This window comes from Arctopsyche grandis, chromosome 4 (genome assembly GCF_051622035.1).
Source record: "Arctopsyche grandis isolate Sample6627 chromosome 4, ASM5162203v2, whole genome shotgun sequence".
Lineage (NCBI taxonomy): Eukaryota > Metazoa > Arthropoda > Insecta > Trichoptera > Hydropsychidae > Arctopsyche > Arctopsyche grandis.
The window spans coordinates 10,491,465-10,510,890 of record NC_135358.1 but is presented as its reverse complement, the minus strand read 5'-3'; positions in this window follow the sequence as shown (position 1 = coordinate 10,510,890).

Sequence of the window (19,426 nt, the reverse complement as noted above, 5' to 3'; positions counted from 1 at the left end):
TTTTTGGATGAAGTCTTCGTTTATTTAATTTTTATTTTAAACAAATGTATTATATTATGATGGAAATCGTTCAATAAATATTTATATTTAGTTAATTTATGTATATTTTTTTGGGAAAGATTTTATATACATATGTAGTTTTGTTTTGTTTTTTATTTTTTTTTTGAAAATCTTGAAATGGGAAGGGTACATACGTAAGTTAAGCTGAATTGTTGTTTTTATAATTACTTTATTTTTATGAATTTTGCCCATATTGGGTGTTTGGCTTTATATGATATAAAAAAGGGATTTAGAACATTTTTGTATGTTCCAATTTGAATCAATTTGCTTTAATGTCGTTCTGTATTTAGGATATTTTTTTTTTGATATTAATGTTTTACTACATATTTCATACATTAATGGAGCTTATAAGCTAATAAAGTTATCCGTAAAAGAAATATATAATTAAATGAATACTGTATATTTGAAGAATACATTATTTATGAAAAGTTATCATTATTATTATTATTACAATCCCTGCAAATATGCCCACAATTATAATGAATGTAGAGAAATGCCCCTCTGAGATAATTTTTGAAACGATTGATTATACATATAAGTGTACTTCGGCGACTGAGACCGTCTACTTTTGTTTCAACGATTGTGGTTTACCTCCCCTTTCAGAGATAGGGGTAGCCGGGAGACCAAACCACGCCATCGTTGAAATTAGTTCAATAAGAAATAGTCCACGCGTATCTATCGCTCCAGTTTCGGTTGGTAGCACTGTCTCGCAACTGGTACATCATTATCGTTTGTTTATTGGCAACGTCTCGATAATGATATACGAATACCTTTGCATACTACTTTTTACTTTCTTCGCAACTGTAACCGAACCAAACTATGTTTTCCTCGTATATTATTCGACTGATTTCTTTTTATAAGTTTTTCAGCATACATCATCACACTCAGGTTGTTTTTTTTTCATAGTCCTTCTATTTCTCATTGAATAGTGCTTATAAACAATCGACAGTACATATATACCTCCCATTGTTTGCTATTGAATGAATTTTACAATGATTTCCTTTCGCCGACTCTTATAGCGCCATTTTGTTAACCTACCTTCATATATTACATTATGGGTGACCGTCACTGCACCGAATGTTAAAAAGTCGAAAATGTTCGTTTACCATGCATACATATGAAAAACGGTTAGTATATATATATATATATATATATATATATATATATATATATATATATATATATATATCAGTGGCGTGCGGTGAAACTCTCTCCCCCCGTCGTACATTCTCACTTAATTTGCGCGAGCAGGATACAACAGGAACAAGAGGAACAGGCTTTTCCTCCCGTATCCTGCGCACGCATATTAAACAAGGCTGTATGACAAAAAGAGAGATAATTTCACTGCATGCCACTCATAAATATATTATGGGTGCACCTCACGGGATCGAATTAGAAATGCACGAAAATCCAAATATCGGAAGGCAAAGATCTTAAGTCGAAAGATCAAAAAAAAAAAATGGTCCATGGTAAACGGTACATACTCACTTAATTTGCGCGAGCAGGATACAACAGGAACAAGAGGAACAGGCTTTTCCTCCCGTATTCTGCGCGCGCACATTAATAAGAGATCTTTCGATCTTAAGATCTTTCGATTTTCGATCTTTGCCTTCCGATATTTGCTTTTTCGGGTTTTTCACTTTCGGTCCCGTGAGGTAGACCCATTACATTATATGTTACAGTCGAAGTGTATTTTCAGTTGTTATATATTCCAACTGGCGTTTTAGGTCATTCATATTCGAATACAATTCAACTAGTAAATTATATCTCAACAAGCGCAAATACACTTTGAATAATGTGCGCCAGTTATAATATAACAGTTGAGTTTTGACAGCTGTGATGTTTTTACGAATGCTTTAGAATTCAATAATGCGTTAATATTTGCTGGGTATTACGAATAAAGATAATGAGTATCATATTACGATAACTCTAAGAATGTGTTCAAAACAAACATATATGACTTTCCAACTTAATTTACTAATTGAGTGATGTTTTCTCGAAAACCTAACCAACCTCTCCATCTAACTTGGTACCAACTTATAGTTGAATTGTATTTTAAGTTGTAATATATTTTAACCAGTTGGAATGTAATTCGCCATATGAATCAACTTAATGGGGATTAGACGGAATATATTCCAACTAGTCAAATATATTACAATTGGAAGACACACTTCAACTGTAACACATAGACTTTTCACTTACCGAAATATTACAGTATGTAGTGTTTTCATGTCACGACTTCTAAATGTACTATTAACCAGGTGCACTTGATAAAAAATTAACACCGTTTAAAAAAAATCGCATTGTTATGACCAAAAGGCTAATAATAATTAGGGCAATCCCAAATAACAATACACGTTCCTACAGTGCTGAAAAAAAAGTTTTCTACTAAGGTAACGATAGCCATAATCAGTGGCGCCCCGAGACTGTTTGAAGTTCAAAATGCCGACTTCTCTAAAAGTGTAATACAAACGAAAAAAAAACATTATTATAATATTCAATTTATATACAATTACAATTTATTTTTTTTATATTTTTTCTTCTTTGGTTTGCCGCCCCTCAAAACGTGCCGCCTCTAGGCGTTGTCTTACTTGCCTATACCTGCGAAACGTTCCTGGCCATAACAGCCTCAAAGCATTTTGTCCTAATGAGTAAAGAGCGGACCTAGAGCGCGCTGTTCATTGTTCACATGTTTCAAATGCATTGTTTAAGGTTTGCCGAACCTTTTTTACAATAATGGAACAATAGACGGCGCTCTTCCGGTCCTACCTCTACTAATGAGCAGAGACTGGCGTTGGATGGATGCTTTCCATTGGCTTCCTTTGGTCGATGCTTTTTGCACAAAAAATGCTTCACTATTGCTAATTACTATTAATGCACTACTATTGCCACCATGCTTTTTTGCTCTCTTAATTTGTAAACGAATGGAGCGGTCTATTATTATTTGACAAATACACGCCGAAGACTAGCTATTACTAGATTTAGGCTACTTGTCAAGGCAATTGCAAATAACAATAGACCGTTTCAACGGTGTTCAAAGCAAGAGAGCAAAAAACTTGTAAAAACATGCTTTTTCTAAGAAATTAACGATAGTGCCCCAATCCCTAGCCTAAGTCTAGTTATGATTAGACTTTGGGTATTCGTCGGGGCAATGGAACTTTGGTCCATTCCATCAGTGCTCAAAGCAAAAAAGTTCGTAAAAACATATTTTTTCTAAGAAATGAACAATAGTGCCCCGGCCTGTCTAGTTATGACTAGACACCGGACCCAGAAGGTGCCGCGTATTGTTCAAAGGTTGTAAATGCATTGTTAATGGTTTGCCGAACCTTTTTTTACAAAGGATTTACAACAATGGAACACTGGATAGCACTGTGACCATCCGGTGTCTAGTTATGACACGTTTGATGTTAGTTGACAGACTGCTCACGCGCATTGTAATTGTAACATGTACGAACAATTGTTAGTGTGACGAAATAAGCGTTTTATAAAACGCGTATGTTGAAACTATTAGTGATCAATATTTGTAAAAATCTTAATTAATACTATGGGGGTGAAAGGATTGAAATGACGATGTACCTTAATGTACGATCATTTAATGTGAAGACTGGGAAGTAAGTAAAGTAGTAGCCACCAACATGGTCGAATCGGCCTCAACTCAAAGGATGGCGACCAAAACTCGACCATGTCGTAGAGCCCCTAATATAAAATATTTGATATATTGGTTTATACTTTTTTCAGGACGAAAATACATTTCTCTTATTAGTGTCAAAAATGAAATACAGGTATTCCTCGACTTACGACGGAGATACGTTCCTGAACCTCGGTCGTAAGTCGAGGAATATATACATATATATATATATATATATATATATATATATATATTTATTTATTTATTTATTTTTTTTGGTGATTTTACTTACTTTTATTAATACAGTAATTCAAATGAATTCATATTTAAATTAAAAAAAAATTAAACATCTACATCATCCGTACTTATTAATTATAAATTATACATCCTCATCACTTATCACATAAGTACAATCCATTTCTTCCTCTGCAGTTTGAGATACAGTCGTATGAGTTGTTTTGAAAAATGTGTTTAATTTTGTTTGAACAGTATCCTGTGTTTTTTCTCTATATATTTCTTGGTAGCATGCGAGATTTTTTTGAATCCTGCGGTTCACATTTGAAAATATTTCACTGTCTGAGTCCATCATTTCAAACTTTTGTATTCCTTGATTAATTAAATTAAAAGCAGCAGCCATTTCTTTCAATACAATTTTTTCAGCGGTTCCGCAGATGTGATTGATTCGTTTTCATCAATAGCCTCTTCTGCAACCATTTGAGTTTCAAGATCTAATAATTCTGTATTGGTTAGATCTTCTGAATCATTTTCAAGAAGTTGGTTGATGTCTTCGATATCTACGTCAAATTGTAGACGTTCACTAAATTGTACGATTAGGCTAGTAATATCCTCGACATTTTTTTCTTTTTCGTATATGCAAAGAGAAACGGGTTCAAATCGATTGGTGAGTTTTTTCCATATTCCATACATACATGCTGAAGTAACTTCTTAAGCCGTTAAAGGGTCCATCCCTTATCTATATTTCTTATAGCATGAAGGATATTATAATTTTTCCAAAATTCTTGAAAAGTTTTTCCTTCTTCTATTGGTTCAAAGCCTTGCGCAAATGTAATTTTTAAATAATGAGCTTTAAGAGACGCAATGGAATTCGCTTTTCAATCTTGTCATTGATCCAAATCACTAGTAATTTTTCCATTTGTTGAATGGGTCCGAGTCTTCTTTTATTTTTTATTTTAGATTTGATTGACAAGGACCCTTTAACGGCTTTACGATTTTTTTCTTTATCTTTTAAAATAGTGGAGACCGTTGAATGTGACAATTTCAGATTATTTGCGAAGTCCATCACTTTTTTACCACTATCATATTGTTTTATCACTTCAAGTTTCATTTCTAAGTCTGTCACCTTTCTCTTTTTTTTAAAAAGAGTTTCTTTATCAGTCATTATCACGTTTCTTTATCACAAATTATAAATGTTCTTATAAATAAAAATTTGAGCACTGATCTACACGAAATTGAGAAAATAAACATCTTAAAACAATAATGAACAGTTATGTAACAAACAGTAACGACCGTATGAGTTTGTTACCGTCGTGCGACTGGTGACGAATCCCAAAAGAATCCCTCATAACTTAATTTTTAAAACTACTGCGATGTTTCATTTCTTCCGAAAGAGAATTCCCCGTTTTCATAACTCACATCCGCTTGAGATTTATCAATACAATTTTGAAAAATAATTAATTAATAAAAAAAAATTTTCCGGTCGTAAGTGCGAACCGTCGTTAGTCGAACCGTCGTAATTCGAGGACTACCTGTACACTATTAGATACAAATGTACGAGTATATATACCAAAGTTCAAAATCGACGATCTAAATAGAATCAAACAAAAGTATAAAAAGGTCATACACTAATATTAACGTCAAAAATGTGCTATAAAATCTTCCTGTCCGTCAAATCATCGAAGCCTTCTGTGTGTCAACATCAGACAATCATCATCAACTATAATCATACATATGTATGTATGTGAATGTCGGCCCAATGCAATTATGATCCTTGTATCTGTATTTCTTATGTACATACAATACGTTATCTTGGGTACCATTCTAGCATATTCCATATCTATCTTCTGTCCAATCTTCTAATGAAAATGCACCCTGAAGGCGAAACGACTAAAATTTGGTTTAATAGTTCAAAGCCATAATCTTTATGAAATATAAAGCGAGGCATCATTGCCGTAGCTGGGAATTTTGGGCCCTCAAGCAATTTTTTTGTATTTATTTATTCAAAGGCTTCTCGCACTCGCCCTTCTCCGCAATTTAAAGTTTGCAAAATTTTGTGACGATTTTTATGGATATATTTCCAATAAAGTATTTTTTAATAATGGCGTTACGTGATTAATTATGAAATGGTATTTTATGGTTTAATAAGCCGAAATAGTTTGTTGCATGACCTTTTCACATTTGTGCGTCGTAAAAAAAAGGTGAAGCAAAATAAGTGTATGACTCGAGTCATTTTTATTACTTTCGATATTTTTAAGTTGGATAATGTTAAATTATATTGAGTGTACCTACATACATACATATATATAAATTTGGACCCCCTGTCAAGCTAGGCTCTCATGCTTTGCAAGAGTTTGCTATGAGGTCACTGCGAGACATTGAATAAGTTCTCGTCTTTTTACGATAGATCCACTAAATATTCAGATAATTTATTCAAACGTCGTAGTTATACTCGAATTTAAGTATAAATATATATACGCAGGGGCGTCATTTCAGCGTTTCCCATACAAAATAATCTGAAAATCTTTTAAAGCGAGACAAACAACAAAACGAAATATATAATATTTGGGAGTTAACATTATTTTTTTCTGGGAAAAATCGACGTGTTTATTATACCTGACAGTGTTCTAAAGAATTTCAATATTCGATTTTTTTTTGGTTGGTTTCGTATTTTAATTAAAATTCATAATAATACATTAAACAACGTGGATTGTCCGCTTCAAATTTAGGGGGGGGGGGGGCAACTGCCCACCCCAGCCCCCCCCAAATGACGCCTCCGACTACACGTGTGCATATGTTCGTATGCATGTATATCGCAAGATAAATTCAATTTAAGCATTTAGGAGGTATCTTGATGAATCTGTACGTGCAGTTCTGTTTTTGTTTGTTTGTGTCTGTTGATCATTATCGCCATTGTCCCGCGCATAAATTCGCGGAGGAGGGTCATCAGGAGGACGTCGGCGCGCCAAAAAGGAAGACGTCACCGGAGGTTTTGCCAATTAAATTGGCGGCGATCGCACGCAAAAAGTAGACCCTCGGCGGGGAACACCATTGTGGTAGCGCCTCGTTACCGACCTATTTCTGCGAACGCGACCCATTAAATCACTCGGCAACCGAGCCAGATTGACGTGGATCGCAGCAGACGACAAAAGCGCGCGGAAATATTGCAAAGACACACCACCGATTGGGCATTAGTTATGAACGACGAGATGGAACCAGATACCGTTACTTCAAAGCTCATACGAATCCTCAACTAAAGCTGTTGCCGTGTACACTGTTTCTGTCTCACGAAGGCGTATTATTGTCACGGTTCGCACTAGTAAGAGGGATGTATATATATTCTCCCCTCGAAAAAATCTCCATAAATATACCTATATTTTATTTTATATAGAAATATGTATACCAGGAAGGCTTGACAAAGAAGAAGGCTTGAGGAAGACCCCAATGCGCCTTCCTGGCAAGTTAATTATAAACAATGTAGCATTTTTATTACACAAGCCAATAAGTTACAAGAAACTGAAAACTCGAAATTAAGGAGACATCTATGAACTGTACATAAATTTTATTGTACATTAATCATACTCAAATAGTGGTGAAATAACTGTAGGAAGGCTTTTAGCCAATTTAATCGGGAACCGTTTCAACAATGAAATCAGAGAAATTGGCAAAGTCTGATAGGAAACGATCGACCTGGATATTACATATTATTGTTATTATTTTTACCTCTGTAGTACATATACGTATGTACAACTTTGGCCATAGGTGTCGCCTTGAGGAAACCTGTAATGGTACTATGGTAAATATATAAAAAATATATTTTTACATTTAAAACATGCCCAATAGAATTTAAAAAAAAATTAGGGATGCTCATAAATGTGTCAGATGGGAAGCTTCGACTCACCGTATGCATGGATGGTGAGAGCGGACGGGAGGGGTGAGGGGATAAATTTACATGACCAGTGCTATTTGAAGGGCCTTCATTCCAGAGAAAATCATAATAAGAATATATTTAAAAAAAATAGTTAAAACTGACGAATTCCCACTCGCTGTGTATTCCAAATTGAAATAAAAAAATTAACTTTCTTTAAAAAAATTTTTCTGCAGGCACAGCTTAAAAGTATTTAGATAGTGTTGATTTTGAGATTGAAATGTTATGTACATCAAAGCGGCAGACACACACCCAGAGAGGTATGCGTGTTTTTTTTTTTTAAATAGTTTTAGATTGCACATCTAAAAAAAACGCTAGCACACTCGAACTATACACTTGTATTGACAAAATGATCGATAACGGTGGTTCCCGTATTTGAAGAAATGTAGGAGGAACTCCTTAAAAAAACCCCTGCGGTGCGAGACATGATTTTTCACCACAGGAGGCCGAGAACGTGTCCGTATCGTACGATTCAGTGTGTTTGCGCCACAAGATTATTAAGGGCGCCTTAAGGGAATCGAAAAAAAATAATATTCAACCAATCGAAATGTCGTCATCGAAACTTTGACTTGTTTTCGATGTTCCCAACCAAAAATACTTACATACATACAAAGTCTCTTTCGAAGTTATATACAGTACCGGTCAATGAAAGGTTTCCAGTCACTGAAACGGTGCAAAAGCAGGTTTAAAACCGGTTATGCGTCTGGAACACTTGTGCAAACAAACTTTTACGATGAAATGGGACCCCTTTATTTCATTTTTGTCTCAGTTGACCGTGGATTTCTGAAGCTTTAGCATCGTTTGAAGTGATTTCGCAAACAACATGCCGAACGCGAAACAATTGACGAAATCTAAAAAATCACTTATTTTAACTTTGGTAGCAGAAAAGTTTAGTTCTCGTTATATCACGGGAAAAATAGGATGCAGTCATACCTGTGTACTCAATTTTATTAAGAAATTTGGAAGTTCAGCGTGCCTAGAAAGAAAACAAGGGTCAGGAAAGGCCAGACAGACAAACTCGTCTGAGGATCGATTTTTAAAACGACTTTGTCTACAAGACCGATTTAAAAGTGCTGTGAAAATTAGATCGGAGTTCATTGAAGCCACTGGAACAGAAATCAGCGTCGAAACTGTACGACGTCCGCTTCGAGAATTTGGTTTATTCTCGAGGATACCAGCGAAAAAACCATATTTGACGAAAAAAGCACGTCTGCAACGACTTAATTGGGCCAAAAAGTATATCAATTGGACGGAATCGGACTGGAGACGTGTCATCTTCTCGGATTAAAGTAAATTTAATATGTTCGGGTCCGATGGGATCCACTTCGTTAGACGAAGATTAGGTGAACGTTTGAATGTCGACTGTATTCAGTCGACGGTCAAACATCCTCCAGGCCAAATGGTATGGGGGTGTTTTTCTTTCCATGGGATCGGTTCATTAGCCATTATTGATGGAACAGTGAACGCAGAAACGTATAAAAATATTTTGGAACAACACTTGTTTCCATCAATGGAAATGCACTACGCATGGGAATCCGAATGCATTTTCCAAGACGATTCTGCTCCGTGTCACCGTTCCAAAACTGTGAGTAATATTTTTTTCTATTTCCAAGTATTCTAATTTAGAAATTAAATTAAAAATATATCATTATATTTGTTGGTAAAATTTTAGGTGAAGAATTTTATAGCGGAAAGTGGCATTACGCCCTTGGAATGGCTGGGTAACAGCCCAGATTTAAACCCAATTGAGAACCTGTGGGCTATAATGGGCTCTAAAATCAAAAATAAAAAGCCTTCTAATAAATTAGAATTGGTTAATACATTGAAAAATGTTTGGGATAATGAAATAACGGATGAGTTATTGCAAAATTTAATAAAATCGATGCCACGAAGGGTTAAGGCAGTATTAAAAAATAGGGGATGGCCAATCAAGTATTAATTTAATTGCAATTTGTAGCTATTATTAAACTCAACAAAATGTGATTTTCAGTTTTTTAATTAATAAGTTAGTTTTACGAAAAAAATTTTTTTCATTACCCTACCAAATCTTCCCATATATTACTGATTCCTAATAATTTGAATAGCACCTTAGTTTAATTTAAATTTCATTGTTTTGCTACTTAAATATGTGTCAAACATTATAAACTTCATTTTAATATACAAAAAAAAATATATAAAAACATATATATAACATCTTAAAAAAGGAAATATTGATATTTTCAATCTGGAAACCTTTCATTGACCGGTACTGTATGTATTCTAGTACGTAAAACACGTTCGACCGTGCGCATGCATCGCGCCATGTTTCGTAGCTGGCATAGCTCCACGATATGCGAAACGCGCTTTTATTTCAATTATAAAAATAATTAATAATTAATGTTTGCTAAAAAAATCCGCGCCCCTTTTTAGTATTGTAAATATGCCTCGGTGAGATAAAAGCATTAATTGATTTTATTTAACGATTTTTTATTTTTTTTAGTAAAAGTGATAAAATATGGAATTGCTGCTAGCTCCAACGACTTGGATTCAAATGACGATCAACATATTACTTACCATGTGGACTATGGGCGCAGCCAGTAGTAGCAAAGGTGCTTCAAACTCTTCATGTGTACTATGAAATCAATAATATATCGGAGTGCAATGGTTTTTTTAAAGGTTAGCAATTTGTTTTATACCTCATGTTGCGTAACTGAGTACAATTTTGCCTGGTCGATTTTTGGTATACATAAAGTGGAACGTTGGGTTTACGAACGGTATATGATTGAAATCGATGCGACGAAGTCAACAACGAACATATCATCATACATATAATGATGGTCGTGATTCATTAACATCGACCGTGGCTCATTAATACGAGCCCTCAGGCTCCGGTTTCTCATCCCTCCCGGTTCGAGGGCTCGAGGGTGCTTCGCCAATGCGTTCCTTTCTAGTGCTTTCTTTCCGCGCTCGTTAGGTGTTTCTTTTCGTGGCGGAATCAAGTGCTGTTGCTTTGATTGCGATTGCTTTCGTCTGAAAAAGTGTCATTGTCGATACGAATGTTTGCGTGTCGTCGATCGCGATCAAATACTGCGAGTGTCATCTCAATTCATCAATGATTGTGTTGTAAATTTTGTTCACCTACTTAAAAAAAATGTATCCCTTGATTTTTTATACCTATACTTCATTCGATGAGTGATGAGATTGTTCCGTACAAATTTGAAAATTATCGGCTGAACAGTTTTATTTAGATTTATCTATGTATTTGGTTCATGAGCCGATCTTCTTTAAATTTTGCACATACATATGTAAATATGTTTATTGATGTTAATTCAAGATTCTAGCTATTTAGCTAGAATCTTGAATTAACTATTTAGTATCGGGCTCGAGATTTGAATCAGTGCTATTGACCAGACTTGGGTTATATGTGACTTTAGATCGATGGTTTTGATCAGATTTTGCGAATTTATCTGATTTCATTGTCGAAACTGTTCCAAGTTGGACAACTACCCTCATTTTCACTATTATTTGAATTTCACATTTATGATAATATTATAATATGATAATATTATAATATAATAATATTATAATATGATAATATTATAATATGATAATATTATAATATGATAATATTATAATATGATAATATTATTATAATATGATAATATTATAATATGATAATATTATAATATGATAATATTATAATATGATAATATTATACATACTAGCAACATATGTACATACATAAATTAGCGTTAAATGCTTTCGATTGTGTGGTCACGTCTTCTATCCCTGGCTTTGTTGCTGGCCAGACCGTCGATATTTATTTATATTATTTATTTTTTTACATATATACCAGGAAGGCCTTACAGGTAAACCCCAATGCGCCTTCCTGGCCAATTACAAATTATAATTCCAATGCAGCATTTTTTATATAAGTCACTGAATTACGAGACACTGAAAAACTCGCAATCAATGAGACATCTATCAAATTGTACACTAACTTATTTATTGCACATTAATCAATTACAAATTATAGGTGACATTATTTTATGGGAAGGATATTTAGCCAATTTTTTCCGGGCACCGTTTCAACAATGAAATCAGAGAAAATTGGGAAACTCTGATGGAAACGATCAACCTGAAGTCACAAATCCAGGTCTGACCAACAGCATACTCTGAAAAATTCATTTTCACTCGAGGCCCGGCCCTGGGATCGAACCTGGCGCCTCTCGACGCTAAGCAGAAGCTTAACGACCGAGCTACGCTGCTGGCTAATATGTGATATGTGACTCCAAGGTCCATCGTTTCCTTTCAGAGTTTGTCAATTTATCTGATTTCATTGTTGAAACGGTTTCAACGAATTGGTAATCCTGTCCTAATTGAATTGGCAATCAAGTCCTGTCTCTCGCAAAATTTGAGTTTACATCATCTCAGAAATTTGTTGATATTTAAAAATGCTGCAATTTTTTTCCATAGATGTCTCCATGATGATTGTAATTGGCCTTGAATAATACTTGTATATAATGTTGACAATATACATATGTATGTCGTGTTAGTAAAAATGTGTGTATACCTGTATAAAAATAAAATAAATAAATTTATATAAAGTAAATATATATGTATGTACAAAGTTGGCCATGTTGGCCATGGCCATATTTTTTAACCATGGTAAAAAAATAAATAAAAAATGTCATCAATTGAGATTTTGTATTTTGCGTTTAGATTAAAAAACGGTACATTCCTTATATTCCTTAATTATTATTTGCTGCATTTTCACAAAATGTGATGATTTTCGGCTCATGAATATATTAATAATGAAGAATATGTCTTTTCAAAAAAATAGTTAGATTAAAATCTGGTTGCTGTGTTAGTCTAGTAGGCACGTTTAATCGATTTAATCAATGTCATTCATTAAATTCAATATGTTAACAGATTGCATTAATTAATTTTAGCAAATAAACAATTAGTGAGAACTCTTAACGGCCAAATTTGTTGTGAAATGAATCGCATGATCAGTGTCAATTTCAGTTGCGCGCGGCTGACATATCGTAATATCGCGGTATCCTAATTAACTCGCATTATAATAAAAAGTTCGACACTTGTGTGTGTAGTTTTGAATTATTTTGATTAATTAAAATTATATATATGTAATGCCGGATTTATATATGTATTGTACGTTCGTATAAAAAAGGCATTGGAAATGTTCGCGTCTGATAATCTTGTGCATCTGCGATACGTGATGATATCGGACGTATATATCTCCATTATTTATAGTAATGATCGAACGTTGGCCGCCTAAAAAGTGTCAAGAACAACCCGATTTGGGAAAGGAATTGCCATTGTATCCTTCTTGCTATCCTCCTAAAGCGGGACAAATGCACGCGTCGGTATTTTATCGGGATTTTTCGCCGCCCATTAGCGCTCGACGACGATGCACTTTTTGCGCGCCGAGTGAAATTTCGTCGATATCTCGACTTTTAGAGCATTTATTAACGTCGGGATTTTGAAAGCCGTGTCTGTCTACCTTGCGTAAGGGTTGCCAGGTGTAAAAAATGCGAATGAAAAACATCGGTGGGCTTGGATTGAATCGTGTAATAAAAATGCTGCATTGTTTGTAATTGGCCAGGAAGCCGCATTGGGGTTTACCTGTAAGGCCTTCCTGGTATAAAATGTATTTAAAAAAAAAATATTTATAGAAAACATAATATGAAAAAAATCTTATAATGTAAATATGAATGGTCACTAAAAATCTAGGTCAGCTGTCTCCTGTTAGAGTTAGCCAATTTATCTAACTGCTTGTTGTGACAGTTTTTATAAAATCAGCATCTCCTCCCACTCTCACGAATTCGGCTAGTATGATTTTGATGATTGTTGCAAGCATTATAAGCTTGCCGTTGGTTCTTCAGAAAAATATTTGAATTCCTACATTAGTATTATGTGTTTTGGATATGTACATATACATACTTGTGTACTCGGTAAGTCATACTGTCGATTTAGAGTGACTTGATTTCAAAAATTAAAAAAGATATAAAGTTCGATATTGACACATTGTAATGGTTATATGATTTCTTTTTATATTTACTTTCATTATTTTCCTTTCTATCTATACTAATCTCCATAATATACTATCGTCCCGTCCTGTCATTTTCGTAAAATTGTTTGATTTGTCCCACAGATGAATTTTAATATACATACATACATTTATTTCCATATTTTTCCGAATCAATTTGTTTATAAAAAAAAATATTATTTAATATGAATATAGATTTGGAAATTACATATATGCAAAATACATATATTCATTTTAAAGTAATATTTAAATATTTACAAAATTGCTTTGTTCTATTATTTTTATCATATTATAATTATTTTTAAATAGCTGCAAAATACAATATTATATCATATTAAATTTTTTTGTCTTGTTTCTTTTTCTTTTAAAGTAATGTACGAATATCTTTTTGAACAATTTGTAGCTTTTTTATTTGCTAATTTTACACGTTTAAGAAAAAAATCATCGTTTCGTTTTGTCTTGTACATAATAATTGTACATTTTGAAAATAAAAATATAATTCCTAGAAAATATTAATGGTTATTTAAAGGAAAAATTAAAAAAAAATTGGACGTACAATGCCTTTTTCATATAGGACAATTTTTTTGCGTAGCGTTTCATTTTGAGGCTTTGAAAAAGTGGTGAAATATGGAAAATATGGTGAAATATCTATGACTCGCTTCTAATTATCTATAGATACAATTTTTTGTTACCAAAATTATTTTTTAATAATATGTGTATGTGCATATATAAAAATCATTCTATAATGAAATACATTGTCTTTTATGTAACCAGTCAATATTGAATCAATTTGAAATGGAGGATTTGTTTTTTTAAATAGGATGGAAGACATATTTTTAGGTTGAGAAGGAGGTCCTTCATGCCCCCATTTTGGATATCATGTGGTGAGCCTAACTATGGGGGACATTTTCGGTCGGGAGATCGAACGCATTCGCGTGCTCCATTAACGGATTAATTATCGAGCCCGCAATTCTTAGTTGAAGTGGGATGGGTCCCCATTGGGACGGGGACTGGATGGGGTATGGTGGGTGCAGGCCCCGCGCTGCAGGGAGACCGTTCTGCGAATTAATTAGTAAAAACACTGTTATGATCGATTAATGGCAAATCTGCTTAATTGGAGCTCGCCTGGCAACGGGGGAGGGGCGGTCCCCATTGTTCGCGTCCGCGGGGTTATTTTCGTGTTGTACGGGGGCCCCCGTTCGAACAATGGCGCGATTGTGCTGTCGGTAATTAGCGCAGGTAATGCCTCTCGCGTCACGCTCGTAAGCCACCATAATTTTTTGTATAGAAGCGCCGATCGCTTGCTTGTTAATCAGCCTATCCTACTCCGACATGCATATTGGTCGATGACGTTCGAATTGGACGAAATGACCCGGGAAATTGTGGAAAACGCGCGTCAGTGGATTTTGTCATATTCCACGAATGAAAACGATATAGCCCTGTGTAAACTATCATGTCGCATGTTGGCTTTTAATCTATCTCTCATTCCCTCTCTCCCTCTGGATTCATTTTATATGACTCATTCATTGAAGATTGAGTGAATTCACAAACGGTTTCTCAGATATCTTTATATTAAATTGTATGGTTATTATCCTTGGCTATATACTAGTGCATTCCTATTATGCTGCGTACGGACCAAACCAATGACGATTTTGGGCCAACGTTTTAACCAGCAGGATAAAACCAGTAGCGTACAAAATATCGAAATAGAAATTAAATTTAAAAATTGAAATTAAATATCAAAATTAAAACTATTATTATTATATTAAAATTAAATTCAAATATCAAAATAAAATTATAATCAATATATTAAAATTAAAATAAAATATTGAAAGTTAAAACAGAACATGCCCAATTTAAATAAATTTTCGAGATTGACCTAAAACTACATAGATCACATACAGGTAATCCTCGACTTTTGTTTGTCGAAGATGTTTTGACTTACGAAGATACGCACTAAGATCGAAAAAAAATCAAAGAATTATTATTTTTACTTCCCCGTAATGCACAGTTACTGAGAATATATCATGTATTAGTATGGGTGATCGAGCGATCGTCGCAATCCGGTGCGTTGTCGGTACATCAATCAAAATTTTTTAGTCTTCAATTGTTACTCTCGTCGAAATAAATCAATTAATTAAATCATTTCAGAGGTAAAATTTATCGGATAATGTCTTCAATTGTTTCTCTCGTCGAAATAAATCAAATAATTAAATCCATCTCAGAGGTAAAATTTATCGGATAATGTGTGATTATTAATTTTATTTCGACGAAAGAAAAAAAAAAACCCTTTGACAAATCACCGACATCCGACACTGACGTTTTTTTTGTTAAATATTCCATCGACGGCCGAATAACAGTAGTATATCGTGACGACTTTTAAGAAATAATAACCAGGTTTTTTTTTCGCTCGTAATCAGAGAAATTATAATATTTCTCTGGTTGTAATGCGTATCGTCGTAATTCAAAACATTGTTGTAATTCAAAACATCAACGATGATCTAATTTTAGCTCAATCTCGCTCTTTAGCTTAATTTTGATATTGAATTTCAATTTTTTAATTTAATTTTTATTCCGATATTTTGTACGCTACTGGTTTTAAAAGTTGGCCCAAAATCGTCGTTGGTTTGGTCCGTACGCAGCATTAGGGGCGTTAAGCTTCAACTCATTGGAGTCTCGTCGTGTTATGTTTCTGGGAAAGCATTTTTTAAGCTATTAAATGGGATAGTACACAATCCTCAGGTTCTTAATGAATTTAAGTTTTATGCACTCAATAAGGCTCCTTTGGCTCGCACAAATCTCGCATGTTGGCAACGTCTTCAATATCTAGAGCGATATATCTGCTCAACCGGGTTGCTGGTGAAATTGACCTCTTCAATGTAAATTGTGCTGAACTGGTTGAGTTGTTGTTGAGAAACGCCAACGGTTGATTTTATCAATTATAAATGTCAATGATGTTTCGATTAAACTTTTGTTAAACAGGTTGTTATTATTATGATTAAGGCTATTAGTATGACGATGTTATGGTTTTATGACTAGCCACAGTGACGCGTTAGAGCTCTATGTAATGTCACTGTGGCTGATATGTTGAAAAAAAAATAATTTTTGGTTACCGTTCTCCTACCGTACTACCGTACTCCTACTTCGACCCGACAGCCCTGTGCAAAACATTATATTTTGCGTCAAAATGTGATATTCTGATGACGTAATTTTTTGTATTCATATTAAAAGACCAAGATAACTTTTAACAAATTTTATTTTCAAAATAATCAAGCAAACATGAAAAAAATGACGATTTTCTGAAAAGAACGCTTCGTTGTTGTGAACGTGGCGCGCTTTGTATAGGAATATCTGATAAAACGGTGACTTAATCAGTCAAAACTCATCATAATCGATCTAATCCAACTCTGATTAGACATTAAATATTGAGCGTTTATTTTTTTTTAAATAGTAAAAAATAGAAATATGAAACAAAATCCACTTTTTTTAAATTTTCGTCGAGATAAATCGAAATGGTCGAAGGCACAGGATATTGTTTAAAATCGATTTTTCTATTTCTATTCTCTTGATACGATGCAAGTTTTCCACTAGGCCCATCGATGGAAATTCAAAATACGTGTTTTTCACTCCTGTCTAATTTAAAATGTGTGTAAGTATACTCTGTATATGAAAATTAAATGTATAAAGTTGGAATCCCCATGGAAAGTCGCTTCAAAGTAGAATCCTCCAATTATTTTAATTATTATGTACAAATGTGGAGCGATTTATCGTGTTTGGTGTCGTGGAGGGAAAAAGAAGAAGAGGCAGTCGGCCAATCTGGACAGATCAGATCAGACCATCCTATCGTTTTGTGATAGGATGTATTCTTGAGGTTGTTTTATTGATACGATTGGGGAATTGTGGAGGCATCGTAGAAGATACGTTTCTAGAGATAGGCATAGATGCTTTTGAATATTTATAACATTTGAAAGATGTGCTAGTAGATTCTATACAAGAATTTTTAATGCTTAATTTTCGGTTTATATTATTTAAAATATGATAAAAAAAATGAAAATTAGAATGTCTGTTTTTTCGGATGATACACAGCATTTCGTTGGTACATATGTATGTATCTGAAAATATATAATTGAGAAAAACTTAAATTGTGTCTTAAAAAACAGGATTATTTGATTTTTGGCCTTGTAAATTCGTTTGAGAAATTGGAAATGATGCGATCAAATTATCGTCGGATAATTTGTCTTCCTCCTTATTCTCTGGTGGTGGGATGGTCTTCATGTTCACAAAGCTTTCTCAGTCGTTTCCGACACGTTGAACCTTCAGGGTCATTAAAAGGACGTCCCCGTCGAATCGAATCGAATAAACGACACAAATGATTTGTAAAATTCGGTGTTTACATGAAAAACCTCACCGCGAGGATCCGCAGCGTTCGCAAAAAGCGGTCTGGTTCGTCGGCAAGAACACGCCTAAGAAGGAGGCTTTGTTCTGCACTGGGCTGATTTTTTTCCCGTTTTGTTGTTGTTGTTGCTGTTTGTTTGTTTTTGTTTTGTTTGTGTTGTGTTTGTGCGTCCGTTTTAATAGCCGTCGGTGGCCGAATACAAAGTGGATTTGGGCAGTCGGTAGCGCTAATCAAAACCGGGCCCTAACGAGCACAAGGAGCCAGCCCTTCCTCGCCAACCCAAAGATTGTCAAATTTTTCCAAATGTAAACCCACCAACCGATGGATATCTTCGCAAGGATCCAAATTCCGACCGACTTACTAAGAAGTGTTCAGTTGGTTGTTGGTTGAAAAAATTCAAACTGGAATGTACATAATTAGTGATGTATGTATGTAAGTGTGTGGTGATTGCGGATATCGTTGCAGTATTTATTGCTTAAATTTTGAGGTTCGCTTTCAGTTCAAAAGCTTAAAGCTCGTGGTTTCGCCGGTCCCCGTTTGGGGACAAGACACTAAGCTCGTGGTCGAGACAAAAGCTCAAACGGCAAAAGTTAATGGACAGCTTTGTACCTTTGCGGTGCTTAATGAACTCTCTACCCAGTCAGTGGTCATCGATAAGTCAAAGCCGCATTAAGACTCGGCATTTGTATATTTGCCATTATAGGCACGAGCAAGTGAACTTTAGAATGGCTTTGATCTTTCGCGCGGTCTTTTATATATACTACCTACCCCCACAATAGGAAAATTCTAAAATAGAAAATATATTTTGGCATAGAAAATATGTTTCGGTATGAATTCGCATTAGTGGGTAGATATGTATGTATGTATATTAAAATGAATCGGGTACTTGTTGAATGGTTGACGCATGTATAACAGTTGTGGGTGCATGTATAATTGGCAATTTTCGGAAAAAGGTGGACTCATTATGTGGGCCTCGCGGTCCTAACGATACACGTTGACGCACAATCAGTGATAACAGACGTCGACAACCTGTTGATATTTTCATTTTAATTCTAGAATGAATCGACTTTGAACAGGTTCCAGTCAGAGAAATGTTATAATACTGATGCTATATTCTTCTTTAAGCTCATA